Source organism: Typopeltis vanoorti, chromosome 22 (assembly GCF_054136105.1).
Source record: "Typopeltis vanoorti isolate ZY-2024b chromosome 22, IOZ_Tvanoo_1.0, whole genome shotgun sequence".
Taxonomy (NCBI): domain Eukaryota; kingdom Metazoa; phylum Arthropoda; class Arachnida; order Uropygi; family Thelyphonidae; genus Typopeltis; species Typopeltis vanoorti.
In genome coordinates, this window is record NC_143570.1 from 78,587,618 (window position 1) to 78,604,833 (window position 17,216).

Genomic DNA, 17,216 nt, shown 5'->3' on the forward strand with positions numbered 1-17,216 from the left:
ATCACTTGCATTTGCTAACGCTATTATGGAAAATTATGGATCATTATGGAAAATACCTAAGAATAGCGATCTGAACTTCTCCACCTTTGCAACGAGCTGCCCAGTATTGTACTACGTACTAGGATCACTTGCATTTGCTAATGCTAGTGTCGCCGATACTTTATAGTTTACTATATTCGGCAAGAAACTCTCTGATTCCAATCTTTGAGTTTCTTATTCGGTTTTAAAACTATGTGGGATTTAATATCCCCTTAATTTAAGCTATTATAAGTATATATGAAAATAATCAAATACAAATAAGATTAAATTATGAACTATCATGTATGAGAGAGATAAACTAAGGAGTCCAACAGGGATGTCCAATTTCAGCAACTCTTTAATATTTATCTAAATGAAATAATAATAAAATGGAATAAAAATTTCCATCAAGATATTAAAACATCAAGGAGGCAAGGTTGAGATGGTTTGGTCATGTGATGAGGAGGGAGGACGAATATGTGGGAAGAAGGGTCATGCAGATGGATGTGCAAGGAAGGGGGAAGCGTGGGCGGCCAAAGAAGAGGACTTGAAGATGAAGAACTTCGATGTGGTGACAGCCCAAGACAGGAAGGTGTGGAGGAGACTCATTACAAACAGTGACCCCACTTAAGTGGGAGAAGCTGCAGAAGAAGAAGAAAAAGTATTAAAACTTTCTCCTACTATGAACTTAAACATCCTTCTTTTTGTTGATGACCAAATAATAATTACAAATTCTGAAAATAACTTATAGAAAGATATTTTAAATTTAAATGAGATAGCCAAAGATTATGCACTGATAATATCAACAGAAAAATTAAAAACGATGGCCTTTAAAGGACAAGATCCAGTAAGAACTAAAATAGTAATAGATAACAAGATTTTAGAACAGGTGAATTTATTTAACTACCTTTAAATACATTTAACTAGGATGTATGATTACATATGAAAAAGATATAAACCTAACCTAGTTCAAAAACAAACCAGATTAAAAGTATACATACATCAGTCCTATTGTATGGAAGTGAAATCTGGACAATAAAACAAAAAGAGCAAAGTACACTATATTCAATCATAAAAGAAATGAAAAAATTATGAAAGAATTAAACCAGGAATCAGTAATAGAAAAAAATTAAAAAATATAAACATAAATGAATGAAATACGTTGAAAGAATGAAAACAGAAAGATTACCATAACAAGCCTTAAAAAAACAAAGAAAGATTACTAAAAAACAAGGCCTAAATCCTTGACAAGCATGATGATGATATTTTAAAAGGAATCAGAGATGATAAAAGGTGACATGAAAACTGAAAAAATTCTACATTTCTGAAGCAATGACAGCATGGTAGTAGAAAACAGTCAAGAGGAATGCACATTAATACTTGAGGTAGAATAATAAAAAACCTGAAATGTGTAAAGGCAACTAGAATGGATAATATCTGACTAGAAATGCTCATATATGGCATTTTGCAGTGGATCAAATTCCAGATGATTGGAATAAAGTTCTATATAAAAAAAAAAGAAAGAAAAAGAAATGAAACAATGTGGGAATTAGGAATTTCCTAGTGAGTATTCCTGGAAATATTTATGCAAGCATTCTTGAGCCAAGGGTAAGAAAAATTGTGGAAGAGAAACTTGCAGGATCAGATTTTCACTTTAAGTTATACAGTTGAAAAATCATGGGAATATAACACAAAACTATATTTTTAAGTTTCATAGTTCTAGAAAAGTCAAATAACAAGGTGCCAAGAGAAAAATTTTAAAACGCTGTAATTTTATGATTTAAATGAATGTTCATCATCATCATCATACGTATCAAGGATTTAGGCCTAGCATGGCCTGTTCCGGCCTTAGAAGTCATCGTTGAATCGTTTTCCCATAGATTCAATCTGATTATCTTTTTCTGTCAGCTTACAAGTAGGATTATGTTCTCCATGTCAAGGGACTAGCCTGACGATGGAATAGTTCAGTGGTAGGGCTGCTACCTTAAGGCTTCTGAACTAGCCTTCTTCCAAATTTAAACCCATAGGAGGAATAGGGTATATTGAAGGGGAAAGAGTTATATCAAGTTATATTAAATGAATGTTATATCAAGCAATACACAGTCCATATCTGAGTTGTAAGTCAGCAGTCAGAAGTGAAGGGGATATAGGAAGATGGTCTGATGTCAAATTTGGTGTGAGACAAGGGAGCATATTATTTCCACTGTTATCATTTATATGGGTCACATTATGGAGGAAAGTGACATAAAACCTGATATCAAAATGAGCGATGTTAATCTCAGCTCTTAATGCAGGTGATGTTATACTCTTGAGTGTTAATGTAACTGATTTCCAACCAACAGGCTACTGCAGTGTTGAATCTCTCTGTGGGTGTAGGATGCTTGCAATTGTCTTTAGATGGGAGATGAATTTCATCACCTGGTGGGAGACTACCTCCCTGCTTATTGGAGGCCTGAAAGAGTTCATTGGAGGTCTGAAAGAGTTTGGTCTCTAGAGCAGGGTTTCTATATATGTAAAAAAAAGTAAAACATACAAAAAATATATATAAAATCAATAAAAACAATTAAAAAATCTTTAGTTTGTCCACAGTATGAATGCACTATAGATTTATAAATAAAACCTTTCATCAGTGGGAACCACATAAAAAAAGTACAAATCTGATGGATTCTTCAACTAAATTGAATATTTGCTAACATGAAAACCTTAGTAAACTGAGCAAGAACTACCTGCTCAGACAAAATTAACCTCTTCACTGAAATCAACCACATTCAGGAACACTTTTTTAGCCAATAGCTTTCTCCATCACCAAATCAACACAGCTCTCTGCCCCCCCCCTTTAAAATCCATTGCTATTCCTGACATTTGGGTAGCTCAAAAAAAATGGCACATTTTCTTAAAAGATATAACATAGCTATCCTTTAGGCCATACCAAAAATTAGCTACCCTTATCCTTCCACCAAAAGATGCTTATCACCTAGATCATCCTGGTATCTACAATATCTCATGCAACTGCAAACTTATCATACTTTGGACAAACTGGAAGAATGGCTAATATCCATCTACAAGAATATAGGGACTATGTCTGTCATTTACATTACAGCCACTCTGGGGAGTGACAAACTATGCCATGGATACAAATCACCAGTTCCTACGGGATGATGTGTGTGTGTGGGGGTGGGTGGGGGGAGACCTCCCTCCTATGTAGAAACATATATAACAGATTATTTCTGGAATCCACTACAAAACTCTCCAAATCTAAACAAATCTGGCTGTGTAACATTGTCAAAAATTAGAGGAGGCATCATTCTGAGATTTTCAGCAAGTTTTCATCCCTGCACCCAAAGTACTGTAGGAGTTGCCTTTTAATTGTCACCTTTAAACATGTTTTCACCACTAAACATTAACATGAGATGTGTTTCACTGTTCAAAAGAAACTTCAATACCAAAGTATTCATATTCACTGGTGGTAGGTCTTATACATGCAATCAAACTTATGACATCCAGTGGGATTTAAACTCATTATTTGGAGAGAAAGGAGAGCTTCCTTCCACTGAACCACTAAGACCAGTAACTAGTTTTTAAAAAGCCATGCCATATAACATTAGAGATGGTGGTGATGATTTTAATGATACCCTATAAACAATCTAGAAATCTCATAATCCCCACCCCCTCTAAAGGATTCTGTGACAGATATCCAGGGCATAGTCAGTGAGATCTGTGTTGTTATATCCTGTCAGCCTTATCATAATAGCATCATAGCATGTATACTAATGCCAGGAGTATTAGTAACAAGAAGGAAGAATTTTTGGCCTTCATTGGCTCTTCCTGGCCACAGGTTATTGGCATTAGTGAACCATGGCTGACGAAAGATGATATAGTTAGTGGGATAGAATGTGTAGGTTATAGTGTGTTTAGGAGGGACAGAGAAAATAAAATGGGGGGAGGGGTGTTATTGATGATAGCTGATGAACTGCAGTTCATGATAGCTGATGAACTGCAGGCAAGGAGAATTGAAGTTGTATTGCAGGATAGTGAAAGGAGCTCATTTGAGGCTATCTGGTGTGAGATTGAGACTGGCAGAATAAAATATACAGTTGGGTGCTGCTATAGGCCAGGTGATGGAATAGATGGTGGAGATAGTATGCATAAACAAATTGATGAAATGAGTGGAAGGAGGGCAATTATTATGGGGGATTTTAACTATGGTAACATTGATTGGAAGGAGAAGAGGACACATGTGAGGAAGGAAATGGATTTTATTCAATTATTAAGGGATAACTATCTGAGACAGCATGTAATCGAAAATACTAGGGGCGTGAGAGTGCTTGACCTGGTAATAGCATCTCACAATTTGACTGTAATGAATATGACCATGTTGCCACCTATTGGTGAGAGTGATCATGAGGTCTTGACCTGGGAGGTGGCTAAAGGTGTGGAATTTTTGATTAAGACAGGGTATATGTGGGAATTACCGTGCTGGCAAGTATGACAAGCTTAGGAGATTGCTTGGATCAGTGCCATGGCATGTACAACTGCAAGGGCTGGACGTCGATAGAGCATGGGAAGTGGTCAAGGAGCATTTACAGGAGGTTATGGCTGATTGTATACCTAAGGTCCGAATAGTAAAACAGGTAGGGGTTAAATGGATGAATAACACCATTAAGCTTGAGCTGCAAAAAAAGAAACAACTGTGGAGGGAATTTAAAGAAAGGGGTGACTTGCAGGCACACAAACGGTATAAAGTGGAGGCTAGAAGGGTAATGAGTGTGGTAAAAACAGCAAAAGCCGATTATGAAAGGAAACTAGCTATGCAAGCAAAAGAGAATCCCAAACAGTTTTTTCAATATGCTGCAAGCAAGAAAAAAACTGTACATGTCAAAATGATTTTAAGGAATGATGATTGTAAGGAGGTCACTGAAACAGTCGATATAGTGGAGTTACTGAGCATGCACTTTGCAAAAGTATATCATCCAGGTGGTGACATTGAAAAAATGTAGGAACCATTAGTTTATACAGGAATTGTGATGAATGAAGTGGAAGTGAATAGTCTATTACAGAACCTTAATGTGAATACATCTGTGGGATTGGATGGTATACCGGCACGGGTCTTGCGTGAAGCGGCTAAGGAATTATCAGTGCCCTTGACCATGTTGTTTAATCTGAGTCTCGGGTCTGGTTTAGTCCCGAAGGCATGGAAAGAAGGGAAAATAGTTTCACTGCATAAAGAAGGATCCAAGACTATGGTTGCAAATTACCGACCGATCAGCATATCAGGAGTTGTTGTCAAGGTCTTGGAGAAAGTAGTCAAGAGAAAAATATAGGAATGGATTGATGAAAATGAGATACTGTACAGGGGACAGCATGGCTTTGTAAAGGGTAGATCATGGCTGAGTAACTTGCTCAAGTTTTATAACAAGGTGACGGCTGAACTAGATAAGGGAAATGGGTTTACAGTGATATTGCTGGACCTGGCAAAGGCATTTGACAGGATACCACATGGAATTCTAATCCGTAAACTACAACATATGGGAATGGATATAGGGTTGGTGAGATGGATAGGTGGGTGGTTGATGGAGAGATATCAAAGAGTGAATTATTCAGGAGTGGAGTCCAAAAGACGGCCTGTGACTAGTGGGGTGCTGCAGGGTTCTGTTCTTGGACCACTGCTGTTTAATCTGTTCATTAATGATATAGGGAAGGATCTAAGTGGAACAGTTCATTTGTTCGCTGATGATGCAAAGTTATGGAGGGTGATAGTGAATGCAGAAGATGTCAAAGTCTTGCCAGGATGACTTAGATAGATTGGAGTTCTGGGCTAAGGAGAATGGATGTCAATTTAATGTGACAAGATGTAAGGTCATGCATTTTGGGGTGAAAAGATTAGCAGCAGTATACCACATGGGTGGAACTATACTCCAAGAGATTGATGAGGCCAGGGACTTGGGAGTGTTGGTGGATAGGGAGATGAAGTTTAGGGGGCACATTGCGAAAGTAGCTAAATCAGCTCATCAACTCACTTGGTTGTTGAAAAATACCTTGATGAGCAGAGACAAGCAAGTTATTGTACCTCTGAACCGAGCCTTGATAAGACCTCATCTTGACTACTGTGCCCAGATTTGGTCACCTCGGTTCTTTCTCGATGGGGAGGTGGAGAGGATCCAGAGGCGAGTGACTAAGATGATAGCAGGTCTATGGAATGAACCATATGAGAACAGGTTGAAGATTTGTGGGTTGCAGAAACTGGTTGATAGGCGGAAAAGGGGAGATATGATTGAGACATTCAAATTGCTAAAAGGATTCTATAAGATTAATTCAGAGGATATTTTTGAGATTAGGACTGGTGGTGGGAGAACTAGGGGACCCCCTATGGAAGCTGGGCAAGAGTGTGGTTAGCAGTGGTGTTAGAGCTGGGTTCTTTACTTTTAGAGTGGTAAATGAGTGGAATAAGCTGCCAGAGTCTGTTGTGGGTGCTATGACAGTGAGCGAGTTCAAGGCAAGGTATGATAGATACTGTGAGAATGTCGTATAGTTGTGTGGACATGATGTTTAGGGCCTCCCTCGATGAGTCTAAGGACTCCCTGGAGTAGCCCGAAAATAATAATAATAATAATAAACAAAACTGTACCTGCAGAGCAGCTGATAAAGCTCATGAAGATACAGGGGTTAGAACTGATCTTTACGTGAGTGGAAAAAAGAATGTCCAAATTTTTGTGATTAAACCCTTTCTAAAGTTCCATTTGAAATAAGTTATGAACTTACTGTAGTCTTCAAGGAGAGAATGCAGTTGTTGTATGAGTTTCAATATTCTGCTAATCCTGCTATTTTTTTTTTTTTTTTATTGCACTCACTGGCTAACAGTGTTACATATGTAATTAATCTCAGTGATGTGCATATTATATGATGAATTTTCATGTAAGTGTGCATATTTTTCGTCTCAAAATTAAAAGCTAATTTCATTACATGAGAAGTAAGGAATCGAGAAAGGCAAACTACATGTTTTCGTTTCTAATGTGGAGTGGAGTCTATAATATTAGCTATTCAGCTGTCCATTCTGCCAATCATCTGAATAAATAAAGATATCCACAAAGCATAGAAAAACAATGAATTGCTTTGGGTAGTGTTTACAGCATCATAATCATGAAATTCCTGATACTTATGTGGCACTATGAGAGTGCCACATAAGTTTAGATTATTACTAACTTTCCATTAACAATTTTATTTTAATTAATCTGCTTTTGTCAGAATTTCAATGTCGTCAAATGCACTTCAGTCTTCAGAGGCAACATTAACAATCAATCCACTTATCATAGTCTTTCTCTGCATCATTTTCTTGACAGTCTGATATCAACAGCTGTTTTGTTATCCTTTCATCTATCATTCTATTTAACTAACAGTATATCATTTTGGAATAGATCTGCTCACATACATTCTCAGCATCTTAATATTTCATGTTTCTGCCATTGGCCATCCATTCATTCCTATAATGTTTTTTTGTAGAACTTACATATCAGTGAGTTATTGTCCAATTAATTTCTTTTTAATATCTAACCAAACTGTTAAGATCATTAACCCCTCCCTTCCACACTAGCCTAGATTTGTTTATAAGCCAAGGCTAGTGTGGAATGTGGAATCAATAATTACATGGATGCAAAGTGCTCATTAAAATTGAAATAACATTTGGAAAAAGATGAAATAAAATGTATGTAAAGCAGAAATTAATTGATATATATTTAATCTATATGGCCTTTTAGACAGTTACAATGGTCTGCTCTCTTTTGTACTCCTTGCTAATTTAATTAAAATTTATTTTTCACTTGGTTAGACTATAATAAATTTAGTTTAATCCTTTATCTAAGTGTGAGCAAACAAAGTTTGTGCCTGAAAATATCTTCAGAACTGAGGTAAGGTAGTACAACATCACCCAACTCGTAGCAAAGATGAACCAAGCTAACATCACTCCTATCTCAGTATCTCCCATAATGCAAAACACATCTCCTCGCAGATATGTATAATATTATGCATTAAGGGAAGGACCACTACCCAGACCGGTTTCGACCTTTATTGAGGTCTTGACAGTGGGAGCCAGGCCCAGAAGCAGAGATACCAAGGCAGATGCAATGGAGAGGTCATCTTTACCTATAGGAATTGCCAGATATGTATAATGTTATGCATTAAGGGAAGGGCCACTACCCAGAAGATGACATCTCCACTGCTTCTGCCTTGGTATCTCCACTTCTGGGCCTGGCTCCCACTGACGAGACCACAATAAAGGTTGAAACCGGTCTCGGTAGTGGCCCTTCGCTTAATGCATAACATTATACATATCCGCAAGGAGGTGTGTTTTGTATTATGGGAGATACTGAGATAGGAGTGATGTTAACTTGGTCCACCTTTGCTATGAGTTGCCTGGTGTTGTACTACCTTACCTCAGTCCTGAAGATATTTTCAGGTGCAAACTTTGTTTGCTCAAACTTGGATAAAGGATTAATCAAAATTTATTATAATCTAACCAAGTGAAAAATAAACTTTCAACATCTTTCTCTAAATCCAGAGTAATTTAATAATAAGGTGGCACACCTTTTGACAACTCCTATAAGTAAAGATGACCTCTCCATTGCTTCTGCCTTAGTATCTCCACTTCTGGGCCTGGCTCCCACTGACGAGACCTCAATAAAGGTCGAAACCGGTCTGGGTAGTGGCCCTTCCCTTAATGCCTAACATTATACATATCCGCAAGGAGATGTGTTTTGCATTATGGGAGATACTGAGATAGGAGTGATGTTAGCTTGGTCCACCTTTGCTACGAGTTGCCTGGTGTTATCCTACCTTACCTCAGTCCTGAAGATATTTTCAGGCGCAAACTTTGTTTGCTCACACTTGGATAAAGGATTAAACTAAATTTATTATAGTCTAACCAAGTGAAAAATAAACTTTCAACATCTTTCTCTAAATCCAGAGTAATTTAATAATAAGGTGGCACACCTTTTGACAACTCCTATAAGTAAAGATGACCTCTCCATTGCTTCTTCCTTGGTATCTCCATTTCTGGGCCTGGCTCCCACTGACGAGACCTCAATAATGGTCGAAACCGGTCTGAGTAGTGGCCCTTCCCTTAATGCATAACATTATACATATCCGCAAGGAGATGTGTTTTGTATTATGGGAGATACCTAGATAGGAGTGATGTTAGCTTGGTCCACCTTTGCTACGAGTTGCCTGGTGTTGTACTACCTTACCTCAGCCCTGAAGATATTTTCAAGTGCAAATTTTGTTTGCTCACACTTGGATAAAGGATTAAACTAAATTTATTATTGCTAATTTAGTGTTCTGGCTATTTGTCTCTTATTCCATATAAATTTATTTAACTGGCTTCCCACCACAGAGCTTTGCTTATTCTACTGTCTATTTATCATCATCAATTTCCTGATATTACCCCCACAGGGTGTTCAAGTCACTATGATAGCACTACATGATTAAGTTTTTTCCTCCAAATCAATCTATTACTTGTGAGCACTCCAATATTGTTATATCTAACATTTTGTGCTTCTAAAGCACTTCTGACCAAATCAAACCACATAGACCTTGGTCTTCCTCTGGGTCTGTTTCCTGCCATCTTGGCATCAAACACCTGTTTTGCTAACCTTTTCTTCGCCCATTCTATTTAAATGACAATACCACCTTAGATTATCTCCATACTACAAATTAGCTCTGCTGACACATTCTTGAATGCTAATAATGTCAAGTTCCTTTCTAATATCTTCATTTTTAATATGATTGTGCCATTGATGCCATTGGTTCACTCCCCTAATTTTTCTCAGAATCCTCATATCTGTGGTCTCAAGTCTTTGATCAAGTGCTTTATTTCTAACCCAACTCTCACACATCCATAACTAAAAACTGGTTTAAACACTGTCTTGTATGCTGCTAGTTTGTGTTTTGGCTAATTTCTCTCTTATTCTGTATAAATTTATTCAGCTGACTACCCACCATACCAGCTTTGCTTATTCTGTTATCTATCACCAGATTTAATAACCTGCATCTTCGCTAAAATCTGTGTCTAAATACCTGAAATATTTTACTTGTTCTATAGGATCTCCATTCAGAATCTAGCTGAAGTTTTCTGTGTTTGTCTATTTTCATAATGTTGGTCTTTCTATTGCTGATTTTCATGCCACATTTGACAGCTGTTATTCAATTTAGATAAAGAATCCTGGAGACTTGCACCAGATATGTTCAAGAGTACAACATTATCTTCTGTATGCAAAGAGATAAGTTGGACATCTCCAATTCTAACATCAGGCTTGATGCAACTTTCTTTCATAATGTGATCCATATAGATGATGAATAAGAGTGGAGATAATGTAAACCTTGTCTTACCACTGATTTACATCAAATCATCTTCCTTTATTTCCTTCAACTCTAACTGCTGACTGACAACTTAAATATAGATTATGTCTTGCTCTGTATAATGTTCCATTCATCCCCATATAACTGTAGTGTTTTGAAAAGCTACAGTTATATGGGGGTGAATGGAACATTATACAGAGCAATACATAGTCTATATTTAAGTTGTCAGTCAGCAGTTAGAATTGAAGGAAATAAAGGAAGATGATTTGATGTAAATCAGTGGTAAGACAAGGTTCACATTATCTCCACTCTTATTCTCATCTATATGGATCATACAACAAGGTGCCCTTGTTGTATGACTTTTCCAGATCTACAAAACTTAAGTACAGATCTTTGTCATATTCCCATGATTTCTCAACTATTTGTTGTCAAATAAAGGTTGACAACCTTTATTTAACCTGAATCCATCTTGTTCTTCTCCAACTCTGTTCCACAATCTTTCTCAAGCTCTTCTCAAATATGTTTGCATAAATTTTACCAGGAATACTCAGTAAAGAAATTCCTCTGTAATTCTCACATTTAGTTTTATTCCCTTTTTTTTATAGATGGGCACTACAAGAGCTCTTCTCCAATCATTGGGAATTTGACCTTTTGACCAGGCCCTCTGAATTACAGTGTAGCCATTGCAAAACTTGTATACCTCCATACTTATGCATTTCTGGTCAAATATCATCTACTTCAGCTGCCTTTCCACATTTCAAGTTTTTGATAGCATTTCCTACCTCAAGTATTAAAATGTACTCCTCTTTGCATTCCTCTTGAAAATTTTCTAGTATGGTTCTGTCACAGCTTGGTTTGTTTAACAGTCTTTCAAAGTAATTACTCCAGACATATAGGACATCTTTATCTTCAGTTTTCATGTCACCTTTTTTAATCTTTGATTCCTTTTGCAGTACTCTTTCCTCCATTTCTAAACTTCTTCAATAGCCTCCAAAACATTTTGCCACTATTTATTTTCTTCCTGATATTTATTTTCTATATTCTTACCAAAGTCTTCCCATGACTTTTGTTTAGTTACTTTTATACACAGCTTAGCTCTCTTACATTTCTCTGTATTCTTTTAGGGCATCTGCTGATTTATTTGCTAGAAACTTTTGTTATGCTTTCTTCTTTTCCAGGACTGCTTCTTTAACTTCTTCTGTCTGCCATGGCGGTTCTTATTTTTTTTTTTTATCGTTACAGACAACTTCACCACATACCTCCCTAGCGGAATCAATCAATGTCTTCATTGGTTGATATATTCACTTCATTAAAAAATTAGCACTATAATTTAAAAAATTAAATTTACATTTATGCAATTAAATAAAAATACTATTGTCCATCTGTATGCACATCCTGAATTGTCTAAACCATGTTACTGATGATTTTAAGGTTTTTGTCTTTTGTTGTTAGATTTTCATGCCAAGTTTGTTACAGCAGCTATTCAATCTAGTCAAAGCATCCTGAAGACTGCAAATTTATATAGGAGTATAACATCTGAATAAAGTTAAGTTAATATCTCCAAGTTCTGATATCACATTTGATATAATTTTCCTTAATGTGATCTTTGCCTATGAGTAACAGAAGAAATAGTGTGCATTCTCATCTTACATCTACTTTTGCATTAAACTAACATCCTATATTTCCTGCAGTTCCAACAGCTGACTTAGCAATTTTAATATCAACTAAGTATCGGATTGTAATGTCTAGCTTACCACACATAATTGTAGCATCCTAAACAGCTTTCTTCTTAACACCATTTTTTAAATCAACAAAACTGAAGCACAGAGCCATATGATAGGGATTCCTCTCAAATATTTGTCTTAAAAAGTAAAAATCTGATTCTGATTACCTCTATATGGTCTGAATCTGGCTTGTTCTTTCAAGCTTCTCTTTCAGAATGTTTCTTAGTCTCTTATCAAATAATGATTGCAGAAATCTGATACCAGAACTACTTCTAACTACTTTATTCTATCACACAGTTCTGGTACTTCTATCTTTACAAAAAAACTTCACACTTCCCATGCTAAAACAATGTTTTCCAATCAGGCTATGGTTTGGTTTCTTCCAAACTTTTTCAATTTTTTATTTTATAATTAAGTCTACAGTTCACCTTTGAAAATTGCTAGAATGATTATATTTTTATAACCTTTTGCATATTCCCCTCCCCCTTAAAATATGATATTTATTTTTATCATGTTCAAAGCTAAATGGCAATAACTTCTATTTCAAATCGCCTATATATTCTTGTATCTTGTAAAAAGCATGATTATCAAGTCAATAAATAAGACTTATTTCTTATGTTCTTTCCATGTGAATTAATGCACATTTTTATGCTGGAACATAGTGTTAATAATGACTAGTCCATGTCCTAAACAGAAATCCAGTGATACCATATTTACCAGTGTTGCTCTTTTCTCCAAATTTTCCCAAAACATTTCCTTATATATCCAAGATTCATTTCTTACACTGCTGTTTAGATTTCCAAGAAGAAACCAGCTTTGCCTTTATGTGAGTTACCCTCTCTAATGATCTGAAAATTTCTACTTCTTTCCATGAGACTATAAGCACAAATGTTTCACCGTTCAATTTCAGATTCTGAAATTAGCTCACATCACACCAACTAAAATTTCTTACTATTCAAAAAATTTATCTTCAAGTTTAGTGTTGAACAATGTTTTACGGTTTTGAAATGCCTCCACAAAGAAGTTGTAGGGAAGGAGAGAGAAAATGTTATACCCATAACTGTACCCTCCTTTTATCTGTAAAAAAGTTGTTCTTATCAAGCTACTGAGGAAGAGTTCATGGCAAATTGAAACAGGGTGGATATACAAAGAGAACTGAATTTGGATTAATCTGAAGTGTCTTTAAACTGAATGCTGATAAATATCAATCTTATACTATTCTAATAAGTAAACAATGCCTAAAAACTACATAAGGGTGGTTTTAGGTATGTTTCGCAAACTCTTTAGGTACCAGTTAGATTTGTTTTTGTCTGTCTAGTCATACATTTACAAGTTATTCTTCATCTCTGGCTGGTGAGATTCTGTTAAAATTTATTATTTAGAATACACAGAAAAAAATCAGCCATGCAATATTTAGTGAAGTGTTTTGAAATCATACAGAACAAATGCTTTGACAGGATTCAAGCAAATGAAATTTGGTACTCCATATATGCTAAAATATGTTCATTACATTTTAGTTCGACAATTTTTAATGACAAAATTTAGCATTCAGACTTGACTAAAATGTGTTGTGATCACAATTTTGGTTTTCAAATTGGGCTATTTATTTGGCAAAATAAAATAAAATTTCAAACTTTTGTCTGTAATACGTCAAGCCAAAAGCAAATCTGGTTCCACTGTTGTGATAATGAATGAATAGTTTTGTCACTATACAAGCTGCTATCCCAAATGTCCATGCACAGACAAAATTCTTAAGCTCTGGATCACTAGATTTTATTAAAATTCTCTAATTCTTACAACAGTTTGTCAAATCTCAATTTTTAATTTCAGATGACTATTTGCATATTATGAACACAAATTCTGAAGTACAAAAACCAAATATAAATAAGCTACTAATCTACTAAACTTTTGGGATGTAAACAGAGTACTTCAAGATTGCAGTATTATGGATCTGATCTGTTTCCTTCATGATTATTTTCTTGCTATTGTGCAATTCTTTTCAAGCTATATATTCTTTATGAGAAAGATCGCCTTTAGGTTTTTGCATGGTTCAAAATGTGGATTATATCAAGCCTAGTGGTAATAGTAACACAAGATGAAAACTTCTACACTTTGTCTCATGAAATCAGCCAAGAAATTTCTATAGATGCTGGTAAGCTATAGTATCACTCAGGGTTCTAAGACCTCTTCAAGAATGACTGATAGAAGAGTTTCATAGCACAAACCACAGTTGTGACTTAAGAATAGCATCCTTTCAGACATGCACAGTTCACTACATAAAGAAGTACACTTGTTTTATTTCATATTCTTTATTTTATAAATTTCATACACTGTTGCATGTATATAATATAATTTATGCCACATATAAAATAACATGTGGAAGTATAAAAACAAAATTGTTTTGCAATAATATATGCTATGCAGAAATGCACTAGGTACATAACTGTACAAAGTCAGCTGCAGTTTCTGATAACATGTTTTTGAAAATGAACTGCTATGTCTAGAAAAATTGATATTTCACTTTTAAGCTGAATTAACAAAATTATGTATTGCAAATCTTCACACTTGATTAAAGAAGACAACAGAAGGAAACCTGTGAAAGAAACAAATGTTTTGGCTTCAACTTCACATGAAATATCTTAAAGAGAAAAAAAAAGTATATGATCTGCAAGGTTGTAAATTATATATTTATCACTGCTGAAGTTTTCAGAAAAGAGATGTATCATTTCTTGCCATTAAACTAGACACTGAATAATTAAATTCTATGTTAAAACAAACAATACAGAAAACAAGGAGCTGGACTTGTCAACTTACCATGGCAATGAAATCATGCACAGCAGATAATTCATGTTACTGTTGCAGAAAATAAAATCATTGAAATTGTTCACTTAAAATTAGTTCTTTGTATTGACTGTGCAGTCAACTTAAAAATAATACATGTTACTTGACTGAATCAGAGTTCATTTCATGCTACTGCATGCCAATACACACCACAATCTGGCACATTAGAATGGAAGGAAATAAGGTGGGAAAGGTTTTCTAATCACAGACTTAGGTTATGTAGGCTGCCTTAGTGTGGCAGGGGAATAACATCTGGAGTACATGAGATGCAGAAAACAAATAATATACTGCATTCCCCCCCCCCCCTTCCCCAAGCATATTACTATGAACCATCCCCAGTTTCAAGCTTCCTTTCATGGGACATGCAATAATTTCTGCTGAAATACAATGAATATCAATTTAAAAAAAGAGAGAGAGCACACAGAGAATTAGAAATAACTGAGCAGAATAAGAAATATGAGAAAATGTTGAAACCAACACAGTTATAAAAACTGAAAGAACAAGCAAGGAGGGAGGGGGGTGCAGGAATTCTAGAAGTTTGTGAAATCTCATGTAGAAGTGGAGACTACTGAAGTGTAGAATATAGATTCATCTATACCAGAAAAGAGGGGATTGTTATTAAGAAAAAAGGTTAATGAAGAAAATAAAAAAATAACTATCATTTGAATGGCAGAATACTAATGACAACTGTAAAAACAACACCAATGGATCTCATCGTAATTCAAATGTACATGACAATAAGTACATCTGAAGTTACCAGATAGAAGGAATATACGAACAACTACAAGAACCAATAATATCAATTAATTTAATGGTGATTTTAATGTGGTGGCTGGGAAGGACAGTGAATGTGAAGAAACTAGGCAGTTTGGACTAATCAGGAAAAATGAGAGTTGTGGATATAGATTATTACACAATTTGTAAATGATGTAGTTTTATAATTCATAACAAATTTTTAAATACCAGAATAACAATGCCATGATGTGGAAATCATCAGGAGATAAACTATTTCAGAAACCAATTCAAGTCCTTTCACAGCTACCTAGAAAGGAAATGGAATAGTAACCACTCTCGTCATATTATTTCATTTCATTCACTTCATTCTATTTTGAAATGTCAAATGCCATTTCAAAATGGAATCAAGAAGAAAAATACTGGCCTATAAATATTTCAATTTAATTACATAAGGGATGGACATAAACAGATTTCATGTTTAAGATGAGTACTCTGAGAAGCACTTCTTTATATAATGAAACCTGTGGGGTATCCATAACTATAGAACAACACAAATGATACAGTAGATAACTTTGTTTTTATGTAAATATTTCACGTTAGGTATCATAAGATATCATCAGTACAGCTAACGAACAAACAAGAATTGAATCCAAAAAACAGTAGTGTGCATGCTTAAATTGGAATCCCTCTCTGTATATATATACAGTCGTGTGTTCATGGATTAAAAACTACCAGGCAGAAATTAAAATTACTTAAACTACATTAAAATATACCAGATAAATTATTGAATACAATTGAGAATAACAATTTCCCAAACTTTTGGAATAGTGAGCAGTCATTTCAATTAAGATTAAGTCTATGAAGTAAGGCTTCACTTTCTTTATATAAATGTTCATGTTTATATGTGAATCTATGTGGTAACTTAGCATTTTGCCACTGGATCTTGTGGTTAGCATTTTCGATTCCATGTTGTGCAAGGCCAGATTTGTGAGGTTTAATATATGGTATAGGAGTCTAATGGGCTTCTTCTTGTCTGGGTTGATTTGTAGGAGAGTGGTTAATTATTTTTTGGATTGTCATTGGATTATATCCAATTTGTAAGATTGTTTCTTTGATAATTTCCAATTCTTGTTTTAGGGATTCTTCAGAATAACAAATCTTGTGTGCTCTGGATACTAAAGATTTTATGATGCCATATTTTTGAGATGGATGGCGAGTTGATGTATCATGGATATAACAACCTGAAAAAGTTAGTTTTCAGTAGATAGAAGTGGAAATGGATTGCACTGGATATGTATATAAAGAAAGGAAATACCTTTTGATGATTCGTTTTCTAGTGTGCACGTGTAGCAGGATGTTGATTCTAGATTTCTACAAAAAATCAACACCTTGTATTGAATGTGAATAGGAATCATCAAAAGGTATTTCCTAGGCTGATGAATTATGATACATCCATAATACACCAGCTCACCATCCATCTCAAATATATGGCATCATAAAATCTTTAGTATCCACAGCAGACAAGATTTGTTCTTCTGAAGAATCCCTAAA

General features: G+C 35.1%; 1 protein-coding gene across 1 annotated transcript in view; it reads right to left on the reverse strand.

The window, feature by feature from the left end:
• Positions 1-13,869: 13,869 nt before the first annotated feature.
• LOC150094506 (protein MIS12 homolog) overlaps positions 13,870-17,216 on the reverse strand; it is a 175,945-nt gene continuing 172,598 nt past the window's right edge. The window contains exon 8 of the mRNA XM_090412225.1: positions 13,870-14,682. The gene's annotated coding sequence lies outside the window, so the exon portion shown is untranslated. The remainder of the gene's footprint in view (positions 14,683-17,216) is intronic.